Source organism: Pinus tabuliformis, chromosome 2_1 (genome assembly GCF_031772625.1).
Source record: "Pinus tabuliformis cultivar Carrire ecotype Pingquan chromosome 2_1, CPIR1, whole genome shotgun sequence".
Taxonomy (NCBI): domain Eukaryota; kingdom Viridiplantae; phylum Streptophyta; class Pinopsida; order Pinales; family Pinaceae; genus Pinus; species Pinus tabuliformis.
Window position 1 is genome coordinate 427265842 of NC_142299.1, and position 16969 is coordinate 427282810.

The window sequence follows — 16969 nt, forward strand, 5'->3', positions numbered from 1 at the left end:
GTAGTTGATAATTGAATCTATATTTTGAAGCATAGACTTTAGAGGTAGCAATGAAGTGATTTTCTCCTTGGATTGATGGAATTCATTTAAGCACTTATTCAATTTCTTAACAAACTCTCATTTGGATGATGTTACAGATCTTTTGATTTTGCGAAAGAAGCTGCCACAAGATATTTGAAAGTTTTTGTGGCTTCCTCAAAGGCTAGATCAGTGGAGGAGAGGGAGCCACACCTCCTTAGGAAATTCATCGTTGCCATTAAGAATAAAGAACTAGAGAGAGAAAACCTAGTTAAGCAAGATGTCGTCTCTATTAATTGTAGGATTTGAACAATCAAATCTATCTTTGACATGGTATTTAGATTTGAAAAAATTGCATGCTTAATGTAGGTGTTTTTTTGTAAAGTAACAACCTGCAGTATCTTATATTAATTGGGACATTGCTACATTCTATAAGCTAGAACATTCTTTCAGTTATTTTGGCATTCCCTTTTACCATTTAGAAAGTCATGACAATTAAGGTGATTAGAAATTTGTGTCAATTGTGCCATTTTCTTCAATGCATATATTTGCAACATGTTGTAGTTTTCATCTGTAGTGTGCTCTTCCACTAAATCTCACCTGATAAGGGATCAAATTTCCAATTTTTCTATATGAAATAATCCCTTTGGAAGGATATGAAAAATAATAACCAGTTTTTATAGGTGAGCACCATTGCAACAAAAACATCTTGTTCCTATTTCTATCTTGAGCCTTTTCTTTGTATTGTTGTGGACATTTACTTAGACAACCATATTAGTCAGGATTCAACATGCCCCCTAATTTTTTATCATCAATAGTCACAAGGTTATCTACATGGTAAAATTTCACACTGGTACGTTGTGATAAACACAATGTTTAACAACATTCTTCATGCTTTATAGTGATAAAAGTACTTTTGTAATTTTTTTTGTGACACATATTACAATTTAACTTTGCTTACATTATGTATTGTAAATTTGATAGGTTGAGCTTCAATATCTGCATGATTATGCATAGGTCAATACAAGCATTAAACTGACACCATCTCCAATAACACATTTCTTAGGAGTAATTGGAAACAAGAATATCTCTATAGGCGGTGAAGTTGTTTTTCACATTGCATTAGGAAACTTCTAGAAATATGATGCAGGATTGAGTATTTCAAAGCTTGATTTTGTTTCTTCTATGACCTTGTAAGACTTGGACCTTGGCATTTTTGTAAATTGAAATAGTGAAATTTAGTAGGTTTTTTGGTACAATATAGGGTAAATTGCAAATTTTTTTTGTGTAGCATTGTATATAAAGTTTTTTTGTGTCATACTGAAAGTGACCCATGCTTTCCAGAACTGGTAAGTGTGATACCTTGAAGGCATCCTAATTGCACGTTGTGAGTCCTATAACAAATACCATTGTTGGAGGAGAGATATCACATAGATTTTCAAAGAATGAGAATATGTTCACCATAGCACTCAACATGCTCTAGACGCACTAACAACAATTAACGGGTGACTCAATAATTATGGAAGGGAAACTGCACTACTTCAACATGAGTGCAGGCCTAAAATTTTTGTTACTCTCTCTGGTGAGGTAGACACCAAAGCCCTTCAAAACCATGTGGAAGTGGGATTATCTATGTTTTTGAAGCCTTGAAGGTTCTATCATGGATCTGCACTATTTGGTACAAATTTAAGTGGAGACTTCTGCCAAAATTTGACTGGAATTTTTTATTTTTTCCTTTCAGAATAATTATTTTACTTCCTGTGTTTTCTGTTGAGGCACAAATTATCTCAACACCTTGACTTAATTAGAAATGTAGTTTTGTGAAGTTAGATGTTGTAATTTTTTAAAGGCATATTATCTTGAAAATGGGTGTTGCCAAACATGGGTGGCTGGAGATTCAAATTGGTTGTAAAGTTGTGAAACAGTTTTGGTTTTAGATAATGGTAAGGTTATTAATCAAGATCTTTAGTATTTGATATGGTTGGGGCTTTGTTCAAACCTTCATCTCATATTGTTTCACCATTTGAATGAGGGCTTAGACCTTCCCAATTTGATTGAATTAATAATTTAGAGGTGCGTTGGCCTACCCAAATTTTCACTTGACATCAGTTAGCATCAGTGCTCACCCTTCAACTGATCCAATAAGTTGTTTTTTTTGTCTAAAGGGAAAGGAGCTGGCACTATTGTGTTCTTAACACATTCAATTTTAGCCAATAATAATTTTTGTTGGGATTGATATTAACACCATAGTTTATATTTCTGCCTTATTTCCTTCTAATATTGAAAGTTGATTGAATCTAATTTTGTGTAGGTGTATTTAAGGGCCATATAAAATTCTGAAGAAGCATCTTTATTTGAATCATACAAGGCCACACATTCCATGCATGACTTGACAACTACATTAGAAAAGGTATTTTTCTATCTATTTCACGATCTTGTGATATTATTTTTTGCAGCTGGTAAATGACAATATGTTAACGAATTAGGCTCTACATTTTCTTAGAGGCAATGACCAAGGGTATCTCTTCCATTAAATTCATCCAATATTTCATCTCTCCTCATTTGTTGAGAGAGGTCATAACCATGGGCCATGAAGGTTTCTAAGACTTCCACCCACTTTTGAATGGGGTAGATAACCTCGTTGGCCACATTAAATTCATCCAATACTTGCATCTTTCCTCGTTTGTTGAAACAGGCCACAACCATGGGCCATCAAGGTTGTTAAGACTTCCACCCACTTTTGGATGAGGTAGATAACTCTGTTGGCCATATTAATTCAGTAACATGTCTTCACATGGTTTTGAACCCACTTTTGTGAACTAAAAGTAAATTAATTAACCACTTGACCACAACCCACCTAAGAGGATTTTGAGCAGTTCACTTCAATTTGTTTTAATATATATTTGAACTATTTATTTACTGGATGAATTGTGAGACTATTGTGAAAATATCCTTAACAAATCCTGAGAGTAAAACCACCACCAATGAGATTAGATACTGAGGAAAAATATGGAGCAATGTCAAGGGCTCATGGAGCAATATATCTTAACTTTCCTCATCCAATGAATCATGAAAATATATGGGATCGTGAAGCTAGTTGCATTGCAATCCAAGGTGATTCTAGAATTTTGATTCTTTCTAGGAATTTTGTGAATTTTTCTTTTTTAGCTACCTATTCCCATGTGGTACATTCATTGAATGATAACTGTGTTCTATGATTTTATTTATTCCATTCCCATTGGATCAAATTGTTAAAATGATTACATTTCAAGCTAATAAATATGCTATTGTGATGAATGTTTATTGTTATCCTGTAAGGTTAGGTAGCAAATATTTTTCATGTAATTATTGATTAATGATCAAGTTGTTGCGTAGTTTTACCTACCAACTCATAAATTATGTAATATTTTTAACAATGTGATAGGAATTCATCTTGGCATGTGTTTATTGAGATTTTCTTTCATGTTATTATTCCTTTAGTAGGCTACAAGTCCCTATCTCTTATGGTAGTATTGGCAAGTTTTGTGGGAGTGCATTGTGTTTCTCAAGGGACTACAAGGCCCTGTGCACCATGTCGTATCGCCAAGATTTTTCATTATATTAGTAGGAGCTTTACTTCCTCTAGACCCTAAGAATCATGGAATATTGAGGCATGTTACCTACCCACATGTATGGGTAGCCATAGCAGAATTGTTTTTTTCTATGATGCAATTTTCTAGCCAACTATCATACATTATTTATCACATGTTGTCTTTTTCTTTATGTTTATTTTCACAAGTTATCTACAACTTGAGCATTTTAGCATGTAACTTTGTTGGCATGATTATGCCTAAAATTTTCTTGAAGGTTGAATACTAAGTTATTAAGGTTTTCTTCTCTATGGTGACTTTTTATTTGCTTTGTCTATACAGGTCATCTCGTGACATAGTGGCCACTATCACCCAATTGAAGAAAATTTGTTTGAGTTCCTTGATTTTCTGGGGCAAAATGACATTGACATTATTGATGTTCAGGTATATTTCATATAAATTATTTATAGTTTACTTTAGTTTATATTCCAGAGTTCATCATCTTTCATGTCTTATACTCTGCATTGTATCTTCTTTCATTTTCAGAATAGGAACTCAGTATTAATGGTAAGAAGCAAGAATTGAAGAAAGAAAAGAACAATAACATTGGAGCAACAAATGCAGAAAGAGAGATAGAGAAGAGAACCGGTCTAGTGATACCCTTAAAGTCAATATCCTACATCAGGCACATAGATACAAACTAATGGTCAAGTCTTTTGAGTTGGTGAATTCATCTACAATGTCTTGGAAACACAATGATAATGTTTTGAAATTATGAAACAATATTTCATGTGTAAATTGTAGTCCGACCAATATTAAGTTGGAAACCAATCATATTGTAATAGTTGAAATTTCATATAATATAATTTATATGGTTGAAACTATTTATAGTTGTTCTTGATATTATTTAATATTTTAATAACATATGTAACTTTACGTGTTAATATTAGATGAACATGCACATTGTATGCCATTTTTTTAATTTAGTCTCAAAATCATACTAATTCATTTATGTTGATTGATAATGAATACATAAAATCAATCTAAAACTACTAAATTAGTACTTTATATTGATTAATGATGAACACAAATAAAATGAATACACACAATGACTAAATTAGTCATTTATAATGATTACTAATGAAATTAAATAAAATGAATATAAATTACTAAATTATTCATTTATATAATGAATATGAAACTACCAAAAAAAGATAATTGACTACTGTAAATGATAAATTTGTGATTTCAAATGGCGACTAAATTTTACATATATATGACTATGAGTAGTTAATTTACAATATATTATATCATGATCGAAATTTAGTCATATTTCTTTGCTCTTTAATTGGTTTCAAACAATGACTAAAATTTGTATATATATGACTATTAGTAGTTATTACACTGTCTTATAACGCAACCAAAATTTTGTCATATTTATTTGGTCATTAATTGGTTTTCTTGGGTGATCATGTAGTAGTATATTTTGTTGTGTATTTGGCTATTAATTGTGACAATTAAATATTAAATCAATGACTAAATTTATGACCAAATATACTACTAATTGATAAAATTGAGACAACCAATTAATGACTGAGCTAAATACGACGAAAATTTTGTTGCATTATAAGATACCACTGTTGGTCACTGACTGAAAAATGGTTGCTTATATGCAAATTTTAGTCATTTTTTTATTAGCTAATTAGCCATTCTATACTAGTGGTTGAGGCCTCAATATGTGGTTGTTCAAGGGAGGCCACTGAGGAGCAAAAATATCTTAGCAAGAATGTTGAGAATCCTAAGGCTACTAACTTTAATTATCAACCTAGGGTTTGTACAAACTTATAGGTGACAATGCTATATGTACAGTAGGTCAAGATCTACTCATGTCACCTTCAGTCATTGAATGAGATCAAAGTATGTAGAGACCACTCCTTCAACTAGATGACCAAGAGAACTTTAATGAAAAGACAAAAGTCTACTCTAATGGTAAGAAGTCAAACATTATCCTAATTTCATAAATGAAAGTTTCATTCATCAATTATAAGGGCTAACTACAATTGCAGGAAGGAAAAGGTTGTACTAATTGCAAAAATGAACCATGTTATTCTACTTAAAAAATTTTAAATTAATATTCTACTTGTAGAATGTAAATCATTGCTCTACTCACCAATTGCTTTGAAAAAGGAAGTTTGGTATGAAAAGCATGACTAGAGAATCTAAAAATGCATGGCTATGTGCAAATTTTAGAACAACATTCCCAAACTCAAAGGATGGGGATTTTGTCATAGGGCTTGGAATGTGGCTTAGGAGATGCATTTTGGACCGATTCTTCACATTTTCTTAGGGTAGATGTGATACAGTGGCTCAATTTCTTTTACAAAAATGATTATTTTATATTTAATTGTAAATATTGTTTGATTGGTTGGCCATGCAACCATGGATTAAGTTGTCTAATTTATTTAAATAACTTTTATGATAAACAAATGCTTGTCTTCTTGGAAATGTTGTGGGAAAGATCTCATGAGAAATATATAATTCTTGTTATTGTAGGAATTAATAAGTGGTTAAGTCCACATCGTGGACCTTGCCAAATTCTTCCTAAATTCATGGAAGGAATATTTCCATGGGGGAAACAACATAATTGGAGAGAGATTATATTGGGTTGAATGATAAGATTAGATGGAGATAAATGCTAAGTTAGGTAAAATGTTTAGAAAATAACAATGGGAGAGAAATGTGTACTTAAGAGGAAAAATGAAATACTTTTTCCTAATTAAAGGAAAACACTTAGGTAAAGTAAAAAGGCTTGGTATACCTTAAAAGTAAGTTGCTTCTAGGAAAATTATATTGGGAAGAGAACCATAAAAACTACTAAGTGGGGACAATTTGGGTGTTATTCTATTTTGGGATAAGATCTCAATCATTAAATAGAGGACGTAAGAAGTTTGAGCTTGGTGGGAGGTGTTATTGTGCAACTCTTCGAGGGTGAAACCTCCTTTATATTACACAAATGAAAAATTCATGGATGATACAAATATATAGGAGTTTAAGGGGTTACAATATAGTCAAACCCTATATAACAATAATAATGTAATGAAACAACAATAAAAATAGTGGGCTTCTACGGGGCACAACAATAATAATATGGGGGCTACATGGGCATAACAATAACAATACAGGGGATACACTAACAATAACAATAAGGAGGCTACACTAATATTATAGGGACCTAACATGAACCTTTCATTTAAAAGAAAAATTTCCTCAATGCTTGAGTAGTTATGGATGTTTATGTATAAAATTCTCATCCTCCTACGTGGAATCTTCAGTGGGTAAGTTCTCCCACTTAATGAGATACTCAAACATTGATCGATTTCATATTTGTTGGGTTTTTGTTTCTGTGACTACTTTAGGGTCAATTATGTTTTTTCCTTCTTCTTTAATTTTTGGCAACATTGTTTGAACAGGAAGCTTATCACCGATAACCTTCTTTAAGCATGAAATATGGAAAACTTGGTGTACTTAGGAAGATTTAGGCATCTCCAATTTGTATGCCATAGTACCAATATTTTGCAACACCTTGTAAGGACCGTAATACTTAGGTGATAATTTATTATCCTTTTTAGCTTTCTTGAGGGATATTTGTTTGTATGGTTGTAGCCGTTAAAATACCCACTCACCTACCTCAAAAATTATTTCGCTACAATGTTGATATGCTTGTTGTTTTGTTCGATTATGTCCGAGAGTGAGGTTATCCTTTAAGAGTTGGAGAAATTCTTGTTGATTCTCGATGTGATCTTCTAATGATTTAACCTTAGAATATTATCTTAAATACGATGTGATGGATGGTGGATGATATCCATAAAGTGCCATAAATGGGGTCATTTTTGGTGCAGTATGGAACGAAGTGTTATACCACCATTCAACTAGTGGCAACCACATGACCAATTGTGTTTATTTTATCAAATACAAAGGAACGAAGATATACTTCCAAACATTTGTTCACTACTTCCAAATGTACCAAAGATGCCCATCACTAGTACCAAATGTACCTAATATGCCCATCGTTCAATGAACTTAATGTACCAAAGATCTAGACAATTCCAATTTGTATGCCATGGTCCCAATATTTTTCAACACCTTGTAAGGACCATAGTACTTAGGTGATAAGTTATTATCCTTCTTGGCTTGCTTGAGGGATATTTGTTTGTATGGTTGTAGCCATAAAAATACCTAGTCTCCTATGTCAAAACGCTTTTCACTGTGATGTTGACCTGTTGATTGCTTCATTGAATTTTGCGCCAGACTGATGTTATCCTTTAATAGTTGGAAAACTTGTTGTTGATGCTCGATGTGATCTTCCATTATTTGAACCTTAGAATTTTATCTTAAATATGATGTGATGGACAATGAATGTTATCTATAAAGTACCATAAGTGGGGTCATTTTGGTTGTACAATGGAAGGAAGTGTTATACCACCATTCAACCAGCGGTAGCCACCCAACCCATTTTGTTTGTTTATTAGATACAAAGAAATGAATATATCCTTCCGAACATTTGTTCACTATCTCACTTTTCTTGTCAGATTGAGGATGACAAGATGAGCTATGAGAAAATCGAGTATCAAGCCAAGAAAAAAATTCCTTCCAAAAACATTTAAGTTAAAATGGGATCTCTTTCACTTACAATAATATTTGGGTTTTCGTGTAGCTCTTGATTTGTTTCCATAAGTGCAGTAGAAATTGTATTGGCTTTAAAAAGATGAGATAATGAATAAAAGTGAGCATACTTGCTAAGTCTATCAAATACCACCATGATGACACTCTTTTCTTCAGACTTAAGTGAACCTATAATAAAATTCATTGATACCTCCTCTCAATGCTGACATGGAATGGAGAAATGTTGTAATAAACATGGGGCCTTAATTGTCTCAACTTTATTTTGCTAGAAAACCAAACATTCTAGCAAAAATATCTAAATATAAGATTTAAGTCCATCCCAAAAAAAAATCTATTCCTAACCCTATGGTGTGGTTTTGAAAATCTTGGGTGCCCTCCTAAAGGAGAGGTGTGAAATTCCAAAATAATATTTTATTTGAGTTGCAAATTCTTACATAAATATAAGTGATATTTGTACCATAATGAGTCATTCTTCCAGATAAATGTATCAGATTTACTAGGATCTTGTTGCAGCGTTTTAATGATTTTCCACACCTCTTCATCAATCTTTCATTTCGTCCTTGATTTAGTTATCTATTGAGGTTGGATAATAAAAATAACATATAACAACGTTTCCACATGTTGATCCCTTCCTGCGAGTGCATCTCTAACTACATTTTGCTTCCCTTTTTCATATGTGATTTCAAAGTCACTACCCAACATCTTAGTGACTTATTTTTGCTACTCATCTGAGGATAATCTTTGTTCCAAAAAGTATTTAGAGTATGAAGATGCATTTTTTTCCTTGAAATTTCTTCCCATTAAGTAAGGGTGCCATTTCTTCAGGGCATGTAATATTGCCAACATTTATTTCTCATAAATAAGTTTGTATAAATAATTTCCCTTGATTGGATGACTTCCAAAAGCAATGGGTGTTCCACTAGTACAAAATGGCTAATTAGCTAATAAAAAAATGACTAAAATTTGCAAATAAATGACCTTTTTTTAGTCGGTGACCAATAATAGCTAATTTACATTATCTTAAAACATGACCAACTTTTAGTCATTTTTCGCTTAGACATTAATTAGTTGTCTCAATTTTATCATGTAGCAGTATATTTAGTTATAAATTTGGTCATTAATCTAGTCATTGATTTAGTCATTAATTGTGAATATTATTGACCAAATACACAAAAAATATATTACTATATGATGAACTAAGAAAACCAATTAATGACTAAGGAAATATGACCAAAATGTTGGTCGTGTTACAAGATACTATAAAATAGCTACTAATAGTCATATATATGCAAATTTTAGTCATCATTTGAAACTAATTAATGACCAAAGAAATATGCCTAAGTTTCGGTCCTGTTATAAGATATTGTAAATTAGCTACTAATAGTCATATATATGCAAATTTAGTCATCATTTGTAACTAGAAATTTATCATTTGCATTAGTCATTTATCTTTTCTTGGTAGCTTCATATTCATTATATAAATGACTGATTTTGTAGTTTATATTCATTTCATTTACTTTCATTAATAATTATTATAAACGACTAATTTAGTCATATGTTCATTTTATTTGTATTCATAATTAAATAAATATAAAATACTAATTTAATAGTTTTGGATTGATTTTATGTGTTCATTATTAATCATCATAAATTAATTGCTATAATTTTAGGACATAAATGAAAAAAATTCATACAATAGGCATGTTCAACTAATATCAAAATATTATGTTACATATATTAATTAAAATACTAAATCATATCAAGTACAACTATAAATAATTTCAGCCACATAAATTATATTATATGAAATGTCAAGTATTACAATATGAGTTCCCATCTTAATATTGGTTGAACTATAATTTACATAGGAAATATTTTTTCATCACTTCAAAACATTATCATTGTTTTTCCAAGATATTATAGGTGAATTCATCAACTTTGAAGACTTGACCATCAATGTTTATGTGTGTATTATGCAAGATATTGGATTCAAGGGTATTACTAGATCAATTCTTTTCTTTCTCCCTTTTTGTATTTGTCGCTCTAGTGTTATTGTTCTCCTATTTCTTTAATTCCTACTTCTTACCATCAATATTGAGTTCCTCTTTTAAAAATGAAAAAATTATACAATGTAGAGTATAAGACATGAAATACGATGAAAATTGGAATATAATCGAAAGTAGACTATACAAGATTTATACAACATATACCTCAACATTAGTAATGTCAATGTTGCTTTCGCTAGAAAGGAAAGAAACTTCAATAAGTTTTATTCTGTTTGGCGATAGTGCCCACTATGTGGCTAGATGACCTATATAAACAAAGAAAATAAAATGTCACCATAGAAGAATAACACCTTAGTAACTTAGTATTTAACCTTTAAGGAAAGCTTAAGCACATTCATGCCAAATAAGTTACATGCTAAAAAACTCAGGTTTTAGATAACTTGCGAAAACAAATAATCTGAGGTCTGATGTCTAATCCTTGTCATTTTATCCGCAACAACATTTCATTTTATAATGTGTGAACTTGGTCAATTATATACAAAATTTGTGCTCAAATAACAACATGAAAGTAAATTTTTATAATCGTAATGAAAATTGTTTATCACAAAAAAACTAAAATGATTTCAATCAATATCACGTAATACTAAATTCATCTTCAAGTGTTTGATGTTTTTTAAATGGACACGATACCAAGCATTTTCAATTTCATAGTTAAAATACAAAACAAAATCAAAGAAAACATTCAAAATACAATCGAACAATAAAGAGACGATATCTTGGAATGGACATTGCAATTATAAAAAAAATATGTTTACCTATCCACTGGTGTCTTTTCTAGCATTCTGAAAACATTTTCTTTCCCAAAATAACCATGAGGTGAAATAATAACAACATTAAAAACCATAGGAATCCCTACTAGAAACATTTCCAAAGTCAATGGGTTAGGTGTCTTAAGGATCTCCAAAAACAAATGAATAATATCCAAGACATGCTCTACATTGTCTCCCCATCCTTTTTCCAATCCCATTTCTTGTAACATTCTCACACCAAAGTCAAAGTAACAATCAAACGAAGCAATTTGCATTGGTTTTTATCTTTTATATCTATAAAATTTGATTCTAATTTTTTTTAGGAACATATTAATTCATAGTTAAAGCCTTCCTATCATGAGAAGGAATCAATCAAGTAGGACATCAGAAAAATAGACCTCAACGAGGTCCTCAAATAATTCCTACAATATAAATATTTTTCTTGCTATGATGTATTGGGTAGAAAAAATAAAATATCTACCAAAAGAAATCCATATATTTCTTGTGTTCAAACTTCGTATATGGTGTATTCTTAGGAAAAAATTTAAGTTTTTCTTATGCCTTTACCAAAATGTAGCGTAGTTTGGTTAAAACTTGTATCCTTTCATTCAACATCAATTTCTACAATATAAATGTCACACAATATTCTTTCCCATTTCTCAACACGCTAAAAATTATAAATTGAAAGCCACATAAAACCAAGAGGAAACCCTTTTCTAACCAAAAGAAACAAACAAACAATGCCTCTAATAAAACTTCATGCCTTAGAAATTACTCTGCCACGTGCTCAGCTAAAGATTACATTATTTGAATCATATTTAGGTCATACCTAATGGGATACTCGTATGTTTACCGTGATGTCAATTTGGTGCTAGAATCAATATATAAACCCAGGTTATTATCAGTGAAATTCAAGTAAAATTCAGAAAGATAACATTGCAAGGTAGTGGAGAGAGAAACATCTTGAATATTAGGCTTCACTACTTTTGTTTGATTTGAATTGAGTTTGTATTTGAATATATAGTTTTCTCTAAAGAAGTGAAATTGAAAAATGAGAATTGAAATATGCTTGTGAATGTTTAATCAATTCATATTATATATCTCTAAAATAGCCAAGTCATACTTCTATTTTATTTGATAAAGATTTATTGTGCATAGAAGAATAATGAATTAACTATCAAACTCAAGGATGCAATATATTAAGAAAATAATGAAAAATGACCTAACTATGGTATTTTTGTGCTTGAAGGAAATCAAATAATGGTTTCATGCTTTATTTATCATGAAATGGTCTTGAAGACAAATCTCAATTCAGAATTTAGCTCCATTACCAATGGAATATTGTCGTGTTGGGAAGGAAAGGGTGCATTGAAGGGCTCAACATCTAGTTCCAATACATAATTATCATTGTCACTGCAAAATACAAAGTTGTCATCATTTTCTTATCTAGGTAAAAAGAAGAGTGAGTTTGTATTTGTGCACATGTGACAGTATATGAAAAAGAGAGCATTAGTATATAGGGACATTTTCGCATCACCTACAGGGGTATCTTTTCACTGTCAGGTGAAGCACTCCATCGATATGACCTCGAGAACATTGCTACCCAATGGACTGATATATCAATGCTCTATTCTGGAGAACAATGAGATCAAGAGGCAAATTCAGGTGCTATTTCAGAAAGGACACATCGGGCCAAGTTTATCACCCTATGGGAGCCTGATTATATTGGTGTAGAACAAGGATAGGACATGGAGACTCTGTATTGACTATAGGGTGCCAAAAAAATTAGTGACCAAAATAGGTATCCAATCCCATGGATTGATGGCCTTTTGGCCCAAATCAAAGGGGCCAAATATTTCAGCAAGATTAACTTGAATTACAGCTATCACTAGGTGCCTATTGAACCCTCTGATGTGTGGAAGACTTCCTTCAAAACCAAGGAGGACCTTTTGGAATGGCTGGTAATTCTTTTCGAGTTGATGGATCCCCCCACAACCTTCATGAGATTGATGGATGGCATCTTGCAATCCTTCAATAACGCATTCATGGTGGTGTATTTGGATGACATCTTGATCTTTGATTGGAGTTAGGAAGATCACCTCCACCATATTTGACAGGCCCTTCAAACCCTGTGAAAACAAAATTTGTGTGCCAATTGGAGAAATGCACTTTTGGGATGACCTAGGTTTAATATCTGGGGTACATCATTAATGATCAAGGTGTTCATGTGGACCCAACCAATATACAAGTCATCCAATATTGGCCAGTGCTAACCATTCTAACAGAGCTCTAAAGCTTTCAGGGCCTTGCCAATTTCTACTACAGGTTCCTATTGGGGTTCTCTAATATCACTTGGTCTTTAAGTCAAGTCACCAATGGCAGAGCGAACTATTTTTTTTTTTTGGTTAGAAACCCAACAAAAGGCATTTGTTAAGTTGAAGCATCTCCTCTACTCTCCACCAGTTCTCACATTACCATATCTGCATCAACCATTTGATATTGAAACAGGTGCCTTCGACTATTATATCGTTTCAGTTCTTACTCGGTAGAGGCATCCAGTGTCTTACTACAATGAGACACTTTCAGACACGGTCCGAAATTATACCACTTACGACAAGAAATGCATTCGATTGTGCAGGCCTGCCATCAATGGAAGCATTACATTTTGGGGAAGGAACAATCATCCATAGAGACCACCAACTCCTACAATTCATATATATAGAAGGGAAGTTTCAAAACAATCGCCATCAAAAATGGTCCACCTACCTGCAGTGATTCAATTTGAACATTAAGTATAAGAAGGGAAACACCAATAATGTTGCAGACTACCTCAGCCAACCACCAGTGTTAGTTCCTTATACTACTACTGTAGCCCCTTATTGTTATTAGTGCAACCCCCTTATTGTTATTAGTGAAAAACCCTTATGGTATTGTTGTGCCCATGTAGTCCCTATATTTTTATTATTGTGCCCCATAGCATCCCCCTTTGTTATTGTTGTTCCCATACAATGTTATTGTTATGTAGGCTCTAATTATATTGTGACCCCTTAGACTCCTATATATAGAAAGGTGGTATTTTCATTTGTATCATCCAAGAATTTTTGAGTTGTGTATCGTAATGGAGGTTTACCCCCAAGAGCCTAATTTTTAAGTCATTAATCTATTTCTTCTTCTATTTTGTGAGCTAGTTGCATAACATTTGGAATCAGAGCTTTGGATTCAACGATTTTGCTACTTCAAATAGGTCATCGTGGAATTTTCGCTATAAATTTTGTTCTACGAATCTTAAGAATCTTAAATTAGAACCCATTTGAGCCAAAATTGGGATGAACCTCATGTATGACTTTCAGATTTGGTCAAGTTATATTTTTGGAGATGTGAGTTGAGGAGGTTAGGGTTTTTGAAGACTCCTCAATTCCATCTCAAATAAGTGAACTCGAGAAAAGCATCATAACTTTATCTCTGAGCATCGGATTCAAATTTCGTAAGAAGTGAAAAAAACAGGATAGTCTCTAGTTTTTTTGGTATCGTTTTGAGGTCCGAAGGTTGAAACAATGACATGTCATAAAAGTTCGCTCTACTGAACCCATCTATAATCAGTTCATTGTGGTAGATTGGGAATAACTATTTCTTGAAGAATCAAATATCGATCATAATTGTGGGGTTGGAAAGAGGATGCATATGGCTACCACGGGACCAAATTTCATACACTGGGGATCTGAAATTACTGAGATACAATCAATTCAATATTGAGATCTTACAAAGAAAGAAAAAGGTGTGTATTTTTTAAACAATTTGCACAAGTTTTCTTTGAAAATTTGTTTGGAGTGATTCTAAGGGAATAATGAAGCATAAATATCATTAAATAATGAACCGAAGAAAGAAAATGGAAACAACTGGTAAGAAACATGAAATTTCTACCATGATGCATCAAGAAGAAGAAGAAATGCAACATGATATACCAAAATTACGAGACCAAGTGCAACATATTTCTCTCTCGCAAAGAGTAACCAAAAATGAAATGGAAGCTAAGATGGATGATTTGAAGAATGGTTTAAAAGAAGACATGGAAGTTTTGAAAGATGGATTCAATGGTATAGAAACAAAACTGAAAGGGAACATTGAATATTCGAAGAAATACATGGAAATTTTGAAGGTAGGGTTGGCAATGTTGCTACAACAAATGCTTCCTAAAGGCGAAAAGATAGTAGAGGAAACTCATGATGAGAAAAAAAGAAATTTTAATCATGATTTCATAGACTCCAACATTGGATTGAAGACCCACCATATTCCAAAGATTGATATGAGGAAGCTCTACGGCAAGGATCCCATAACATGGATACTACAAATGGAGCAATATTTTGATCTCCATAATGTGAAAAACACACAAAAGGTACACATTGCAACTTTATATTTAGAACCCAATCAATTTGTATGCGATCGATGGATTTTATCTCATAAAAAAATTTCCACTTAGTCAATTTTGATAAAGGAAATTATAGAACATTATAAGGATACATAGAGAAACACCTTCTTTAGCCAATTGATAAATCTCAAACAAAAGGGTTCAATGGTAGAGCACATTGAGGACTTCCAAAAATTGAATATAAGGGTAAGGGATATTCCAGAGAATCATGGGATTAAAGTATTCATATGGAAATTATAGGATAACATAAAACATGAGGTTTTCCTTTGGGAACCTGATTCATTGGATAAGGCATTCAAGTTGGAATGAAAAATTGAAAGAACAATTATTGCAATAAGGAAGCCTACCACTCACAACTATAAAGATGGAAGTGTTGTTGCTTGAAGCCTCCCACAACCTACAACGTAGACACAACAACAATTGGAAGGAAAAATAGAAAAAGGGTTTGTTACAGTTGTGATAGAAAATTGTTAGAGCATATTTTATCACCCTTGTATACTTGATGCTTTGAGTCATGGCCTTGAGAAACCATTTCCCTTCAGACTTGGTTCTTTTACTAAAAAACATTATTTTAAATTCCATATGTGACTCCTTCCTTCAAAAGGCAAGTGCGCACATGGGTCCAGCTACACCCAAACCCCGTATATAATTTGAAATATAAAGAAAATATAAAATCCCTATTTTATGGGTGGGGTTTACGGGTTACATTGGAAGCCCACCTACAAGAGCCCGTGGCTTAAATGTATCCCAAGTGAAACAACTATTTTGGGGTGATATAAATACACCTCACGGGAAGGCCTAAGGGAGGAGAAAGATAGGATATTGATGTTATATCCAATTGGTCCCTGATCAAGTCTGATTTATCCCTATGCCTCCTACACTCTCAGGTATATGATTTATGATTTCATGTTATATATATATATATATATATATATATATATATATATATATATATATATATATATATATATGATATAACATTCATATCTTGAACATGATATGAATTACTACTAGTATATATGCTTTTCTAGAATGAGTTGCAGGTTTTGAAGCATTAGAGGAAGCAAAGGGCATGGACCCTATGGGAAGACCCTCAAATGTAGGACCTACGGGTACTATGTCTTCATACCACTTTAGTAGTTTAAGCATTAGGAATGCTTGTTTTCTTGCTTTTTGTCGGTGTATGCCCTTGGATCTGTTGGGGTTCTCATCCCAGACCCTAGGGTGTTTTATCCCATAACAGAATTGGCAACTCCATTGGATAATACAATTTTGTATTTCCTTGTTTGGGTTGTTTCTATCTTGATCTAGGCCTTTTTGTTTGGTTTCTTGGTTTTTCCATTACCTTTGACTTGTTTGCAATCAAGGCAAAAACTCTGATCTTCTAGATCAAGCCTAAATCTTTATTTTTCTTTGTTGGCCTATTTATATGCAGCTTTCGGTTCACACAGTCACACA

General features: G+C 32.4%; 1 pseudogene; it reads left to right on the forward strand.

Annotated features, from left to right (window-relative positions):
• The first annotated feature begins 506 nt into the window (after positions 1-506).
• Positions 507-1668, forward strand: LOC149200722 (mitochondrial outer membrane protein porin of 36 kDa-like; annotated as a pseudogene).
• Positions 1669-16969: the final 15301 nt, after the last annotated feature.